The sequence below is a fragment of the Dendrobates tinctorius genome, unplaced genomic scaffold, assembly GCF_039654945.1.
Source record: "Dendrobates tinctorius isolate UK_male_01 unplaced genomic scaffold, ASM3965494v1 ptg000124l, whole genome shotgun sequence".
Lineage (NCBI taxonomy): Eukaryota > Metazoa > Chordata > Amphibia > Anura > Dendrobatidae > Dendrobates > Dendrobates tinctorius.
The window spans coordinates 3,349,983-3,365,365 of NW_027361792.1; the positions used below are offsets into that span (position 1 = coordinate 3,349,983).

At 44.8% G+C, this 15,383-nt stretch overlaps 1 long non-coding RNA gene across 1 annotated transcript in view; it reads right to left on the reverse strand.

The window, feature by feature from the left end:
* Nucleotides 1-15,383, reverse strand: part of LOC141046923 (uncharacterized) — a 74,737-nt gene that overhangs the window by 54,669 nt on the left and 4,685 nt on the right. The window lies entirely within an intron of this gene.

Consider the following 15,383-nt stretch of genomic DNA (forward strand, 5'->3'; position numbering starts at 1 on the left):
CAGCCGTGTTCCTCCTTGGAGGTGGTCACGTTAACCCCTATATTTGGGAGGACTGGATGCCATCCTCCTTTGGGCTTTTTATACTGCAGCCCCCCGACACTCCGACGTCCTTTATTTCCAGCTTTTGGGTCTGTTTGTACTTTCTCGGTTTGCTGTTCCTTCCAGGCTTCCTTCTCCATAGAACTACATGAGATGTAACGCCACATCCATTACAGCACCAAGGACAGCTGCCCAAATCGTCATTGTTCTCTTGTCCTCTGAACCGGTTTCCCATTTTTTTTTTTAGCTTTACTGTAAGGACCTGTTGTGTCAGAGGTCACCCCAAGTCTGTCTGCCATGTGATGGGGAAAGCTGGGAGCGGCCCCCGAGGGTCCCCCGCACAGCTGTCGGATGGTGGCTCTCTCAGGGGTTCCTGCTTTTGTCAGCTGCATCCTATCAGGAAACCAGATTGCAGGAAGACGTTCTTCTAACATAAAACGCGGCCAGATCTCTGCGCTCATCCCGCCTGATAAAAAAATGTCCGCTTGCTTTAGGAAAATCGACAATTTCCGCTTCTACTGTAAAATCTTCCTATTCCACTGTAAAACAACCATTGTGAGCAGCGTATTGGAGGGTGTGTAGACTTTTGCAATGTCTTTTTACATTGCTCGTTTCCATCAAAAAAATAAAACTTTGCAAATAGTCTTTGTTAAAAATCTCTCCCCGTTTTGTGTACACAGCTCTTATGCCGATTCACTGCTGGGTTAAACTATAGGTCTGCAGGACATTGCCGCTACTGGGCTCCTTTGAAGCTGTCAATTATTCTACCCTGCGTCAGACATGAAACAGAATTATCTGACCACCACGCCGTCCACCATTTATAAAGGACACACACACGTGTGCAGAACATAATTGTATCAAGAAGATAAAAACAATTAACCCCTTAGTGGCAGAGCCAATTTGGTACTTAATGACCGGGCCAATTTTTACAATTCTGACCACTGTGCCTTTGAGGTTAAAACTCTGGAAAACTTCAACGTATCCCACCGACTCTCTTAGTTTGTTTTTTCATGACATATCGTACTTCATGTTAGTGGTAAAATTTCTTTGATATGACTTGTGTTTATTTACGAAAAAAGCGGAAATTTGGCAAAAATTTTGAAAATGTTGCAATTTTCAAAGTTTTAATTTTTGTGCCCTTAAATCAGAGAGTGGCGTCATACAAAATAGTTAATGAATAACATTTCCCACATGTCTAATTTACATCAGCACAATTTTGGAAACATAATTATATTTTGCTAAGACTTTATAAGGGTTAAAAGTTGACCAGCGATTTCTCATTTTTCCAACGAAATTTACAAAACCATTTTTTTAGGGACCACCTCACATTTGAAGTGAGTTTGGGGGGGGGGGGGGTCAATATAACAGAAAATACCCAAAAGTGACACCATTCTAAAAACTGCACCCCTCAAGGTGCGCAAAACCACGTTCAAGAAGTTTATTAACCCTTCAGGTGCTTTACGAGAAGGAAAAAAAATGAACATTTTACTTTTTTCACAAAAAATTTACTTTAGACCCAATTTTTTTTTATTTTCACAAGGGTATCAGGAGAAAATGGATCACAAAATGTGTTGTGAAATTTCTCCTGAGTGCGCCGATACCCCGTCTGTGAAAGAAAGCCACTGTTTGGGTGCATGGCAGGGCGCAGAAGGGAGGGAGCACTGTTTGACTTTTTGAAAGTAAAATTGGCTGGAATCAATGGTGGGCGACATGTCGTGCTTGTAGACCCCCTGATGTACCTAAACAGTGGAAACCCCCCCAGTTCTAACTCCAGCACTAGCCTCAACACACTCGTAACCCTAATCCCAACCCTAACCCAACCTTAGCCCAGCCCTTAAACTAGCCCCAACACTAACCCTAACCCGATCTATCCTGAATGGCTAGATGATATAAAGAGAAAGACAAAAGAAAGGAAGAAAAAAAGAGAAAGAAAAAGAAGGAAAGAAAGAAAGAGAGTATGTAAGAAAAAGAAAGAAGGAAAGAAAGAAAGAAAAGAAAATAAAGTAAAGAAAGTAAGAGAAGGAAAGAAAAGGAAGAGAAAAAAAGAAACAAAAGTATAATTAATAAAAAAGAAGGAATGAAAGAGAGGGAGAAGGAATGAGACACATGGACAGAGCGTTTGCCTTGTTGTGGCCGGTGGGCTTTCTCTTATGAATTGGCCAATTTGTGCGGTAAGTGCCTTCACGTGATAAGTATATAGTGGTAATGCTGTCTAATTCCTATACATTCATTGTTTGGAGACATCACAGCGGCGGTTGCATTCTTTCCTTTGTATCTATATATAAACTTTTAGTACATTGTTCCTGCATTTACAAGGTTGCCATGAATGGTTCTGGCCGCAGGGACAGTAGTGACACCCTGAAAAGAAAATTACGGAAATTCCTAGCAGAGAACTGAAAAAAAAAATTCCCAAGTCCAAGATCAGAAAGTTTAAAAAAAGTGAAAGTTGTGAATCTGCAGTGATGTTACAGAATGACCTTCATGACTGCACATGCACCAAGCAGCTGGCACCAGCAAAGACATAAAAAGCAGAAGCAACAACCCCCCTCTGCAAATAAGGGAACAAGACCAACAAAACAGGAGGAAACTATCAGGCCAATAAGACAGCTCACAGAATGGCCTCAGAGTTGAAAGGAGCACAATAAAGTAAAGACCTTGATAATCACAGGTCAACGAAAAAAATTTTTTTTTCTGGTGTCCAAAATATTTTAATGAATTTGGGGTATTTTTGGGGTGCTGATTCTGAATATGTCATCAGTTTTGCCAGATTGGCTCAAGTTTTTGAGATTTTTGGTATCTTATTTATAGCACTTGTTGGTAAATGCGACGCATCATCTCATTAATTTCTTTGGATTAGTACTTGAACTGAGCAGTTCTCAATATAGTTTTGTGTTAATTAGTGTTCTAAAAGTTTGTTCATAGCTTGATTTTTGCACTAACTTTATGTGGTTGTCTGTTTTCCAGTGAAAAGCATGAACTCATCATGAAGAAGTTGTCTTAACGATCCAGACTCATTCTGTTACATTTGTGGTGAATATACACTGCCAAAACATAGAAGAAACATAACAGACTTCGTAAAAAAAGTGTATTTTGCCTATTTTGGGGTTATGCTTGGGGACCAAGACAAGTTTTGGGCACCACACATAGTGTGCAAAGCATGTATCGAATTATTACGAAAATGGAGCAAAGGACAAAGAAAAAGCTTCAAATTTGGTGTTCCAATGGTGTGGAGAGAGCCAAAAAATCATCATGATGACTGTTATTTCTGTGCAGTGCAAGTGCAAGGATTCAATAAGCATAAGAAACGAAAATGGGAGTAACATGGAATCTGCAAGAAGGCCTGTCCCTCATTGTGAAGATGTGCCTGTACCTGTGTTTACCATAAATAACAGTCATCATGATGATTTTTTGGCTCTCTCCACACCATTGGAACACCAAATTTGAAGCTTTTTCTTTGTCCTTTGCTCCATTTTCGTAATAATTCGATACATGCTTTGCACACTATGTGTGGTGCCCAAAACTTGTCTTGGTCCCCAAGCATAACCCCAAAATAGGCAAAATACACTTTTTTTACGAAGTCTGTTATGTTTCTTCTATGTTTTGGCAGTGTGTATTCACCACAAATGTAACAGAATGAGTCTGGATCGTTAAGACAACTTCTTCTTGATGAGTTCATGCTTTTCACTGGAAAACAGACAACAACATAAAGTTAGTGCAAAAATCAAGCTATGAACAAACTTTTAGAACACTAATTAACACAAAACTATATTGAGAACTGCTCAGTTCAAGTACTAATCCAAAGAAATTAATGAGATGATGCGTCGCATTTACCAACAAGTGCTATAAATAAGATACCAAAAATCTCAAAAACTTGAGCCAATCTGGCAAAACTGATGACATATTCAGAATCAGCACCCCAAAAATACCCTAAATTCGATGAAATATCTTTGGCACCAAAAATGCTGTTGACCAGTGTAATCGGCTCCTAAATAAACTATTTAAGATTACAGGACAAACCACAGGATTCTCTTTGATCTTCTCCCAGAACAGCAACCTGGCAAAGACCCAGGACTGATCTTCCCTGAGAGGACAATATAATAAGGCCATGGTTGGGTGCAGAGTCCTCTCCTCCTGTCCTCGTCCTGATGAACACATAAGATGAACTGTGAATAAAATACTGTAACAATGTGAAAAGTTCTGCGGAGGAATGAGAAGAATCTCGTCGCCTCCTCGGGTGGAAGACAAGAGAATTCCCACAAATGTCTTTACGTAGTCACTCATCAGAACTGAGGTTGTTCTCGTCCTTAGTCTTCATCTATCACTATTACTTTTCTTCCTATTTTATTTTTCTATTCCTTTTTCACCTATTTCTTTCTCTCCTATCTGTTCTTCTATTCTTATTTCTTTTGTATTATTCTTGCTCTTAATCTCTAATTTTATTTTTATATTCCCCTTTTCTCCTACTTATCCTTTCTTCTTGTTCTTCCATTCCTTCATTTTCATTTACACTTTTTCATTTCTACACCTTCTTCTTATTGTATCTTTCTGATATCTTCATTTATTTCCTTTCTTCTCCGCCTACTAATTTTTGCACCTGTCCTTTTTTGTCAGTTTTTCTTTGTCATCGTCTTCATTGGATTCTACTTTTTTTTCATTCTGTGTTCTTCTCCTTGCTCGTCGATTTCTCTTCCGTCCGCTCACCTAAATTATTTTCCTTCCTTTTTTCTTCCTTCTATGTAAATCTCTCTCTCTTCTTCTTGGCATGTTTTTATCCTTGTTCTTCTGTTTTTCTTTGTTATACTGTTTTGCTTCTCCCCCTTCCCTTCTATTACTTCCATTTTCTATAATTTCTCTTCTTCTCATTGAACCTTTTCTACTTATTTCTTTAGTTCCTCATTCTATTCTTGTATTGTATTTTTTTCTTAGCTTTTCTCCCCTTTCCACTACTCATTCCTTTCTTTTTCCTTCCTCACTGTTTTATCTTCCAGTTTCCTCTTTTCCTCTTCTCCTCCTAACTCTTGACTTTATCCTTGTTCTCCGTCTTTCTTCTCCTTTTATCTCGTTTACATTCTTTTATTTCTTCTTTCATTACTTTTCTTGTTCTCCTTGCTTCTCTTCTTTTCTTCTCCTCTTTGTTTTCTTTCTCCCTTCTTTGCTTTATCATCAGTTTCTATTTCTTCTCCTCCTTCCTCGGTATTTTCTCCATCCTTATTATTTTCTTCCCTTGTTATTCTCCATCACAATGTCCTTCCATTGTTGTCTTTTTCCTTTCCATTATGTCTTGTTTCTCCTTTCCTCCTGCTGAGAAACCTTTTCTATTCCTTCTTTTATTTTTCTTCTTCTAACTCCTGTCTCCATCCTTCTACACTTTCCATTTCTTCTCCTTCATCTTGTTTGCATTCATAATTTTCTTTCATTTGTTGTCTTCTCCTTGCTTGACTCTTTCTCCTTCTTCATCCTCTTGGCCTCTTACTCTTCCCTGTTTCATCCCCTTTTCTTCCTGTATTCTCTTCTTCTATTTCCTCTATTGTTTTATTTTTTCTTGATCTTATGCTACTTTTTATTTTTCCTTTATTTGCTTTCCTTGTCCTTCGTCACATCTGTCTTCTCCATCTTCTTCTTCCTTTTATTTTCTCTCCATGTTCTTCAATTCCTTTTTCCCATTGTCGTTGTTCTAGGTCTTTATATCTCTCCTCCCTCTCAATCATTTTCCTATGTCTTCTCCAATGTATTCCATTTCTCTACCTGTAATCTATAGGAAACTGTAAATATATCCTTCAAGACAGTGGCCTGAGTGTTCATTTAGCACCCAATACTCCCATTCCAACTCTACTCATTCCCTCTCTGGTCTGGTACATATGACCGCTGCAGCCAATCACTCCTCAGACAACCCCTATACATTCCGCTCAAGAAAAGTCTGGGAACTTTTATACATTGCAGTACAACCCCAAGACAATGAAACTTTAGAGATATCCGTCCGTCCGTTCCGGGAGCAGAAGAGATTGAGAATCAGCGTCACCGGCTTTGGTGAAAATGAAAGTGACAACAGGCTCACTGGAGGGAACAGCAAGACAACCCCAATAAAGGGAAGGGGGTCACCGACAATTGCTCTCTCATTATCCTACCTGACTACTCTCTAGTTTTGCTTTTTTCTAGTGACCTTGTCACTGCTGGTAGCATGAGGTGGTATTTGCAGCCCATTCAGGTGGCACAGGTCATCCTGCTCTTCTGTCCAAGGTTTGTAGTGTCTCCCACACAGTCTCATGGAGCAGATACTAAGGCATGGACTGTAACACGAGGAGAGCCAGATACAGCCATAGAAGAGTGACAAACCAGTGCCAGGACAGACATCTGCTCCTTAATGCAAGGAAGAATCGGAGGAGCGCTGCCAGAGCCCTACAAAATGACCTCCATCGGCTCCTCATGTCTATGCTGTCAGACTACATAAGGATGGCTAGTGAACCGGATGCCACAAAAACACAGTAGAGTGCAGCTCGAGTGGCATTTGCCAGAAGACACCAGGATTGGCAGTTCCACCATTGGTGCCCCAAAACCTTCCCAGACAGCAGGATCACAATGATTGTATGTGATTTACATGAAAGAGCCTGGAGAAGGTCATCTAGCATGATCCATCATCCAGCATGATCCATCATCCAGCATGATTTGCAGTGGGGCAATTGTGGTCTGGGGAGGCATATCCACATGATAACCAACAGTGTACTGACTGCTGTAATCCTCAGACCCTCTCAGACCTTACACTGGTGGAGTGAGCTGGGGATCTCTCCTGGTGTAGGGCCCCAGTGTGAACTCAGACCATGAAAGATGCAGATATTAATGCCATTAAATGGCTCTTACGTTCCCCAGACCCAAATCCAACTAATAATCTATAGGACACTATAGGGGGTAGTGGAGACCTCTAGACAGATCTAATGTTATCCTGTCTGCCCTATTGTCCCCATATAGGTTCCGCACCTATCGCCGAGCAGGATACCTAATCCCTGCCTGACCCTGGAGATAAGCCCTACATCGGGAAGGACAGGATGGACGTTAGTCAATTCCCGCTCCCACTAAAGACAGATGGGATACACAAACAAGGGGGAACACTCAGCTTGAGTAGGCTCAGAGAGAAACACAGACGTCCTCCAAACACCAGAGAGGAAGATAGTTGACTGCTATAGCTCCAAGCTGCAACAGGGAATTGGAAATAGAAATATCAACTGTGCATTCCAGCAGCAAGCTGGGAGTTATATACACCCCGGTCCAGGTGTGTCAACTAAAGCCAGGGGAGGTTGCCACTGGATCCTTAAGTCAGAAGGTTCAGGAAGGAGTCTGCAAAGCAATCTGCAGTCAGATGCTGAGCGACGGTCTGCAGCCTCTGACACACCCGTGACATCAGTGCATCTATTGCTGCCACATCGTGTCACAGCCTGAAGAGGAGCCACCCATGTCCTTCTGCAGCTCTTCAATGAGATACCCCCAGGACACCATCCAGGGTCTCTTTAGGAGGATGCCCAGACATTGTCAGAGATGCATACACAGTAATGAGTCACATTATAATTGTTGTGATGAAATTCTCCAAATTGGACCTGTCCGTGACTTCATTTTTTTGCCTTGATTTTGGGAGGGTATCGTGCCCTCGTTCCCCGAAGACAATTTTGGTTTCCATTGACCGTTGATCTTCTCATCTTGAATCGATACGAGAGATTTCTGACTTCACTTCATTATATTTTTTGATTAGTTCCTTAGAACAAAATATTAGAAATATACTGATGACACAGACAAATCTGGGGCGGTGCAGACAGCAGTGACCAGAACGGACAGGGGAAGAGATTTGTGGACGGGATGACAACAGGGCTGCGGATCGCTGCTTTCTCTCCCATGAAATCTCTCTTTACAGAACAGCTCAGAAATCATGCGAATGGCAGTAAATATAGAGGGATGAGCTCACAGTCACGCTGGGATGTACAAATGTCACGAGTAGGAAATGAAAGCGATGGCTGATAAACAGAGCGGCTCCATCCTGCAGAAAGTATCAGACCCAGGGACCTCGGGACCATCGGAGGCAATAAAGGACCCACTCAGGTATTAAAAAACAGGACAGGGTCAATGTAAATGTGCACGGCGACCTGAGCTGCATCACACGTAAGGACTAGAACACATGGGAAACCAGTGTTCAACTTCTGCTCAAAACTTTTTTTAAAGAAACAGTAAAGGAAATCAGGAGCCAGGAACATCACCGAAGAGGAGCTCAGGGGGCGGAATATTGATCCTTTGCTTATAGGGTTTTTTTTTTTTTTTTCATTTTAGCAAAATATGGTAAAAATGTAATAAAATAATAAAATATTCCAGCACACCGTCTAATGTAAATGCTTAGTTACCAACAATGAGAACACAAAAGCTTAGATGTTTAAATGAGATTTGTGACTTTTCATAAATATGTAACTTTCATTACTTAGTGTAAACGCCGCTTTTCTCCTGAATCCGGCGATGTTTTTCTTTTGTTCCTGCGCCTCTCCGTTCCCGAGATACAGCCTCTTCTTCTCTTTATATAAATCTAGTCCTTTTTTAACAAGTGGGTGGGGTCCTCAACTCAGGACCACGCCTACTTGGCTATCAAGACTAAATTTATGTAGATGGGGAAAAAAAAGCCATATCTCAGGAACGGAGAGGTGCAGGAAGAAAAGAAAAACATCGCCGGATTCAGGAGAACGGTGGCGTTTACGCCAGGTAAAAAAAATTACATATTTATGGAAAGTGATAGATATTCTTTCACCCTCAGAACATGTTGGGGGGGGGTAGACTGAGCTGGATGCGTTGGTTTTCGATATGTTTTATCCTTTATTCTGCCACTTATTTCCCCCTCCCCAATGCATAACTATTGTACATGGACGCTTTTAGGATTGTTCTGGTGCCCCCATTAACCTCTTCCCACCCTGATGGGAAATAAACCTAAAATTCAACTACACGGCACATAGGAGGTACCATAAGCCGATGGTTTAATGTCCTTTTTGCTTTTCTCTTTAGCTTATTTTTTTGCTATTCCTATTTTTTTTTTTTTAGACAGCTGATCTGTAAATCAGTCGATCACAGCAAGTGTTTAATTTCCCTGCAGCGCCACCGTAGGGTAGGTAAAAAGTATTGCACTATATGATGAGAAATCGATGTAATACATGGATGGGGTGGCTCTTCCAGATACAGAGGCGCTTACTTTATGTTAGGTAATTGCTATTTAAGCGGTTCCTTTATTACTTCTCCAAAAGGGAGCTAATTAAGGGGCAGTTGGTAAGGATTGGCAAGCACCGGCACAGATAAGTGCCTGATTTATCGCAGGTAGAGCTGATGAGTTCACACTTGGCGAGCTGAGCCGCGCTCTTGGCCGGGCCGCCGCTTTGGCAGAGACTGAACATTGCTTTCGGATGACTGCGGGGGACAGGGGGGTTTTCCGTTCATGCTGCTTTACTGCCACCCAAGCTGACAGCTGCCCACTTGGCCAAGTGCAGGGCATCCCATAATAAGGGAACCTTCTTGTTCCAGCTGGCAACGCCTTATCTAACAGTCGAGGCTTTGTGAGTGCGGACAGCTGCAGCGGCAGGAATTGCCGGTATCTATATCATTCGGATTTGGGAACTCAATGGAAGGACATGAGGCGGCTCACGAGATTTCCTGTAAGAATTAACAGCTGGATTGTGTTGCGCGACGTTCAGAGAACGGCAGATCCCGCTTTATGCTCGGGCATAAAATGATGGGAGAGGGTAATAAAAAAAAGAGGAAGAAAATAGAAAAGTCCGGAGACTCCGCAGAGCGGAGGGCCGCACGGCGCTCGCAGGATCCAACTTGTCTGTGCACATTTCCGGAAACTTTTGTCAACTTTGTAACTAAAAACTTTTTTGTGTGCGGCCATATTGGGAGCACTCAGCTGCTTCTGGTAATACCAATGCGGACGGGGACGGGGGTCTGCGCTGTATGCCGGCTGCATTTAGGGGGCGTTTTATGGTCAGCTATTTCATCCCGCTGGCACTACTGATGACCAGGACACCGCGGCACCATTTATAGGCAGCCCCCCCCATGACATTATCATTTATTAGGGGCGCTGGCTTGTTCAGACGCATTTCCTAAATGAAAGGGAAATAAAAAAGCAAATTATTTAATATTTTATGCAGCGTTTTTCCTGCCAAATCTTCTGCAAATACTAAAAGTGTGCACATCCACTACTGTCCATCGGGGGGCACTCCGCTGGTATACCTTATTATTATTATTATTTATTGTTATAGCGCCATTTATTCCATGGCGCTTTACATGTGAGGAGGGGTATACATAAAAACAAGTACAATAATCTTAAACAATACAAGTCATAACTGGTACAGGAGGAGAGAGGACCCTGCCCGCGAGGGCTCACAATCTTCAAATGACTAGCATTGTAATGGCACCATTATTGGGGGCACTCTGAGTTCACTATTAATGGGGGGCACGCTCATGGCACTGTTTATGGAGAGGCTCGAGTGACTGATTATGGGGGGGTCACTGGTGGCGTCCTTCAATGGGGCATTCTGATTGACTTGTTTATGGGAGCACTCTATTGACACTGCTTTTGAGGGGGGGGCACCTGAGTTCACTGTTGATGGGGGCACTCTTATGGCACTGTTTATAGGGTTCAGTCTATTCTGGTTTAACTGTGGGAGGACAATAGTGACAATATGGAAGGGAGGGACACTTTATGGGGGGCATTGTAATGACACTGTTTATGGGGGGCATTGTAATGACACTGTTTATGGGGGGGCACTCTGATGGCATTCTTTATAGGAGCATTCTGGTTTATATGTTTATGGGGGGCTCCAGTGACGCTGTTATTAGAAGGATAATGTTCTGTACTGTTTATAGGGGACACTCAGATGGCAATCTTTAAAAGGGCACTCAATTGTATATGTTTACAACTTGTAAAATTACAAGCACCCGCAAATCCCAAGCCTCCTTGATAAGTTATCACGTGGGATCTGTGGGTTTAGGACTTTAGTAATGTCCCCAGGACGTCGCTGCGACGTTTCATCGCTGCTCTTTGTGGTTCACATTCCACACATCCTTGCGGTGGAGAATAGATTCTGCATCACAGCAAGAAGAGGCCATAAACCAGCGCCGTGTGTGGGCAAAAAGCCCCTGATTCTAATAACTACAGAGAGCGCGTTCTTAAAGGAAGCCCTGACAATGCGCAGTAATTAGGCGTATAATGGCCGCCGTCCCATTAACCTGCTCCGCCGCCTCCAAGGTGCAAGGAAAACATCTCGCTAAAGGGTACGAGCCCCCCAGAACGCTGCAAGAGCGACAGGGGCTGCGGCTGCGAGTTATGGGAAATCGAGAGGCAAAGTCCAGATTCTGCAAAGTGGGTGGAAGACCTATCCAAAACATAACTGGCACCCCATGACTGCTGGGACCCTCAGTGACTGTTGGGACTGCACTGTCTGCTGGGACTGCACTGTCTGCTAGGACTACCATTGATTGCTGGAAACTCACCAATTACTGGGACCCCCACCAACAGCTGAGAGACTCATTGACTGCTGGGACATCCACTAACTGTAGGGAAGCCCACCGCCTGCTGGGCTCTCCACTGACTGTTAAGACCCCCCACAGATGCTAGGACTGCCATCGCCTGCTGGGACCCCGACCGACTTCTAGAACCCCCACCGACTGCTTGGACTGCTGGGACATTTACCAACTGCAGGGACCCCACGACTGCTGTGACCTCCACCGATTCTTAGGACCTCCACCGACTGATTGTATCCCCACAAATCCAGAAAATGGGGCTCTAAAATAGAGTAACAATGAGCAAACTTTTCAGAACTCAGTCCTCTAGGTCAGCTGAGGCCCGGTGGTCCGATCTCCAGGTGATCATCTTTCCTGTTAATAACTCGCAAAATTGGCATTACCCCCACCCAATGGTGTCAGAGACCCCACTGTTCCCAAGAACTGGCACTGAATGCCCCGTTGGACATTAGTTATGGCGGTGCTACCTTTGGCAGTCCCATAGACATTGTCTAACTATATACTTCAGAGCTCAGATCTCGGGGTCAGTGGGGGTCCTCTGCACCTATAAAGGGTTATTCCCAATTTGGCAAGTTGTCACCTATCCACATGAATGATGATAACTTGCTGATCTGACTGCCAGGACCACCAATGATCCAGAGAACAATGCTATGAAATGCCCATTTACCAGTCCTTGCTCCATTTCAGATCCCCGTTATCGGGAACAGTGACGTCCCAGCAGTCAGGCCCCCCGTTATCGGGAACAGTGACGTCCCAGCAGTCAGGCCCCCAGTTATCGGGAACAGTGACGTCCCAGCAGTCAGGCCCCCAGTTATCGGGAACAGTGACGTCCCAGCAGTCAGGCCCCCAGTTATCGGGAACAGTGACGTCCCAGCAGTCAGGCCCCCCATTATCGGGAGCAGTGGCTTCCCAGCAGTCAGGCCCCCAGTTATCGGGAACAGTGACGTCCCAGCAGTCAGGCCCCCCCCGTTATCGGGAGCAGTGACGTCCCAGCAGTCAGGCCCCCCGTTATCGGGAACAGTGACGTCCCAGCAGTCAGGCCCCCCGTTATCTGGAACAGAGACGTCCCAGCAGTCAGGCCCCCCGTTATCGGGAACAGTGACGTCCCAGCAGTCAGGCCCCCCGTTAACGGGAGCAGTGACTTCTCAGCAGTCAGGCCCCCCGTTATCGGGAACAGTGACGTCCCAGCAGTCAGGCCCCCAGTTATCGGGAACAGAGATGTCCCAGCAGTGAGGCCCCCCGTTATCGGGAACAGTGACGTCCCAGCAGTCAGGCCCCCAGTTATCGGGAACAGTGACGTCCCAGCAGTCAGGCCCCCCGTTATCGGGAACAGTGACGTCCCAGCAGTCAGGCCCCCGTTATCGGGAGCAGTGGCTTCCCAGCAGTCAGGCCCCCCGTTATCGGGAACAGTGACGTCCCAGCAGTCAGGCCCCCGTTATCAAGAGCAGTGGCGTCCCAGCAGTCATACCCCCTCAGAATCAGTATGTTACCATCTATCCCTGGATAGGTGATAACTTGCCAAGTAGGGAATTGTTCTTTAAGGCTGCAGATGTGAATGTCCTGGTGCTCTAGGGGGCATGGGCAAGGTCACCAGCAAACACATAATGAGTTCAGGTTAGAAAATAATGCAGTGATGTCGTACAAATCAATATGTAAAAAAATCACAAGGGGCTAATTCAAAAATTCCCGACCATGCTAAATCCCAGCCAGAGGTGTAATGTGGGCCCCAAAGCATGGCTTGTAACAGGGCCCCCACCTATCAGGTGTCATTTACAATATTGGAGTCCTTGGATATCTTTATTAGCCCCCTAGGGCACCAGGACTCGTGTGTGACTGTTATCTCTGCACCTTCCAGGGCTACAAAATTGTAGCAGCTTTGTAGCAAACACAAGGTCACGCGGTTATAATATTTGGTGTCGGCTTATATCTTATTGGTGCGTTTACTGTACATAATGGCGTAAAGCCCCGAGCACCAGGGATAATGTGCAGCTTCCAGCTCATACACGCCAAGAACGCGAGGCCTCATCTTTCCTGTTGCTTAGATTGTGCACAGGAGGTAAAGGAACCACTCTGGATTACGGCACACGTTTCTCCTCCAGCCGCAGAAAACTAACAAATAACACAACATATAATGTACTTAATTATAAGAACGTAAAATATGGTCATAAAACATTGAGAAACGTCAATTATAGCCTGGCAAATACATTCTCACATTCTCCATCTTTCTTCTAGACCACCAGGGCTATTATTAACCCATAAATCACCAAAGATGATTTATTAGCCCCTACACCACCAGGGATGATACTATGAACCCCGCCGTATACTGGGAAAACCCCACAAGACCTGCTGTATACTGGGAACACCCCACAAGACCTGCTGTATACTGGGAACACCCCACAAGACCTGCTGTATACTGGGAACACCCCACAAGACCTGCTGTATACTGGGAACACCCCACAAGACCTGCTGTATACTGGGAACACCCCACAAGACCTGCTGTATACTGGGAACACCCCACAAGTCCTGCTGTATACTGGGAACACCCCACAAGACCTGCTGTATACTGGGAGCACCCCACAAGACCTGCTATATACTGGGAACACCCCACAAGTCCTGCTGTGTACTGGGAACACCCCACAAGACCTGCTATATACTGGGAACACCCCACAAGTCCTGCTGTGTACTGGGAACACCCCACAAGACCTTCTGTATACCAGGAACACCCCACAAGTCCTGCTGTATACTGGGAACACCCCACAAGACCTGCCGTATATCGGGATTCGGGAACACCTCATAGATGTTAAGCCTCATGTTGGAGACTATTCCCTAGACCAACAATGATATTACTGTATATTAACCTCCGAGTCAATCACCATATTATTTTCAAGCCTCTAAACCATTATAGATAGTAAATGTGAACCTCTAGACCACCAGGGATAATATAGAACAGTAGAGCCGCTGAATTCACAGGATAACAAGGAATTCTTGCAATTCTGAGCTGTAATGTGACGTCTATGATCCCAGTGCCGGGTGACGCTGTCTCCTCTGCTCTCCTATTACCAAACCCATAAAGCTGGAATAAAGTCCAATATTCCCCATTGATAATGCGGAAACACTGAACGTTTTCTGCTTTAAGCTCCGGTGTTTTGTCTCTACACCAACATGTAGGTTGGGGATTAAGCTGTTTTGGTGACATCACTGAACAGGATAAATGCTCCCCGGGGTGCACAGAATTACGTGTCATTGTTATTGCACATGGATAGATGTGCACCGAGCCAATAACGCAGAAGCGCGGCCCCGATCCGGGTGCCACATCCATGTGCAGCTCCGCAGCGGCCAGTCAACACTTGTCGGGATCTGCGGGATCACCACTGAAAATATTCACTTTTTAACTCACAAATTCTTAAAAGGCTTCTAATCCCAGACACATACCGGAGGCTTGAGCATGCTTGTCCTCCCGTCGTCGGAGCCAATGGCTTCATCCCGCTGCTATGCGAGGTGCCCCAATAACGCCACGCCGCTCGCCTTTGTGGGGATTACCGCTGTATGATCCTACACGGCTAATGATGGGCGAACGAGAACATCCCACCCAATAAACACGAAGTGACGATAGATACAGACTGTAACGATGGCTACGGACGTCTCCGAGCCAGACCGGGAGTCACACCCCGCGCCGTCACCCGAGACAGATCCCTTTAAGAGAGCGTTACCTACTGTCACAGCAATGAGATGGCACATGGCTATTCCTCTCGGCCCCCCATATTAGAGGCATAGCTAGGGTTTCAGCTTAGAGGGGGGTGACAAATCTG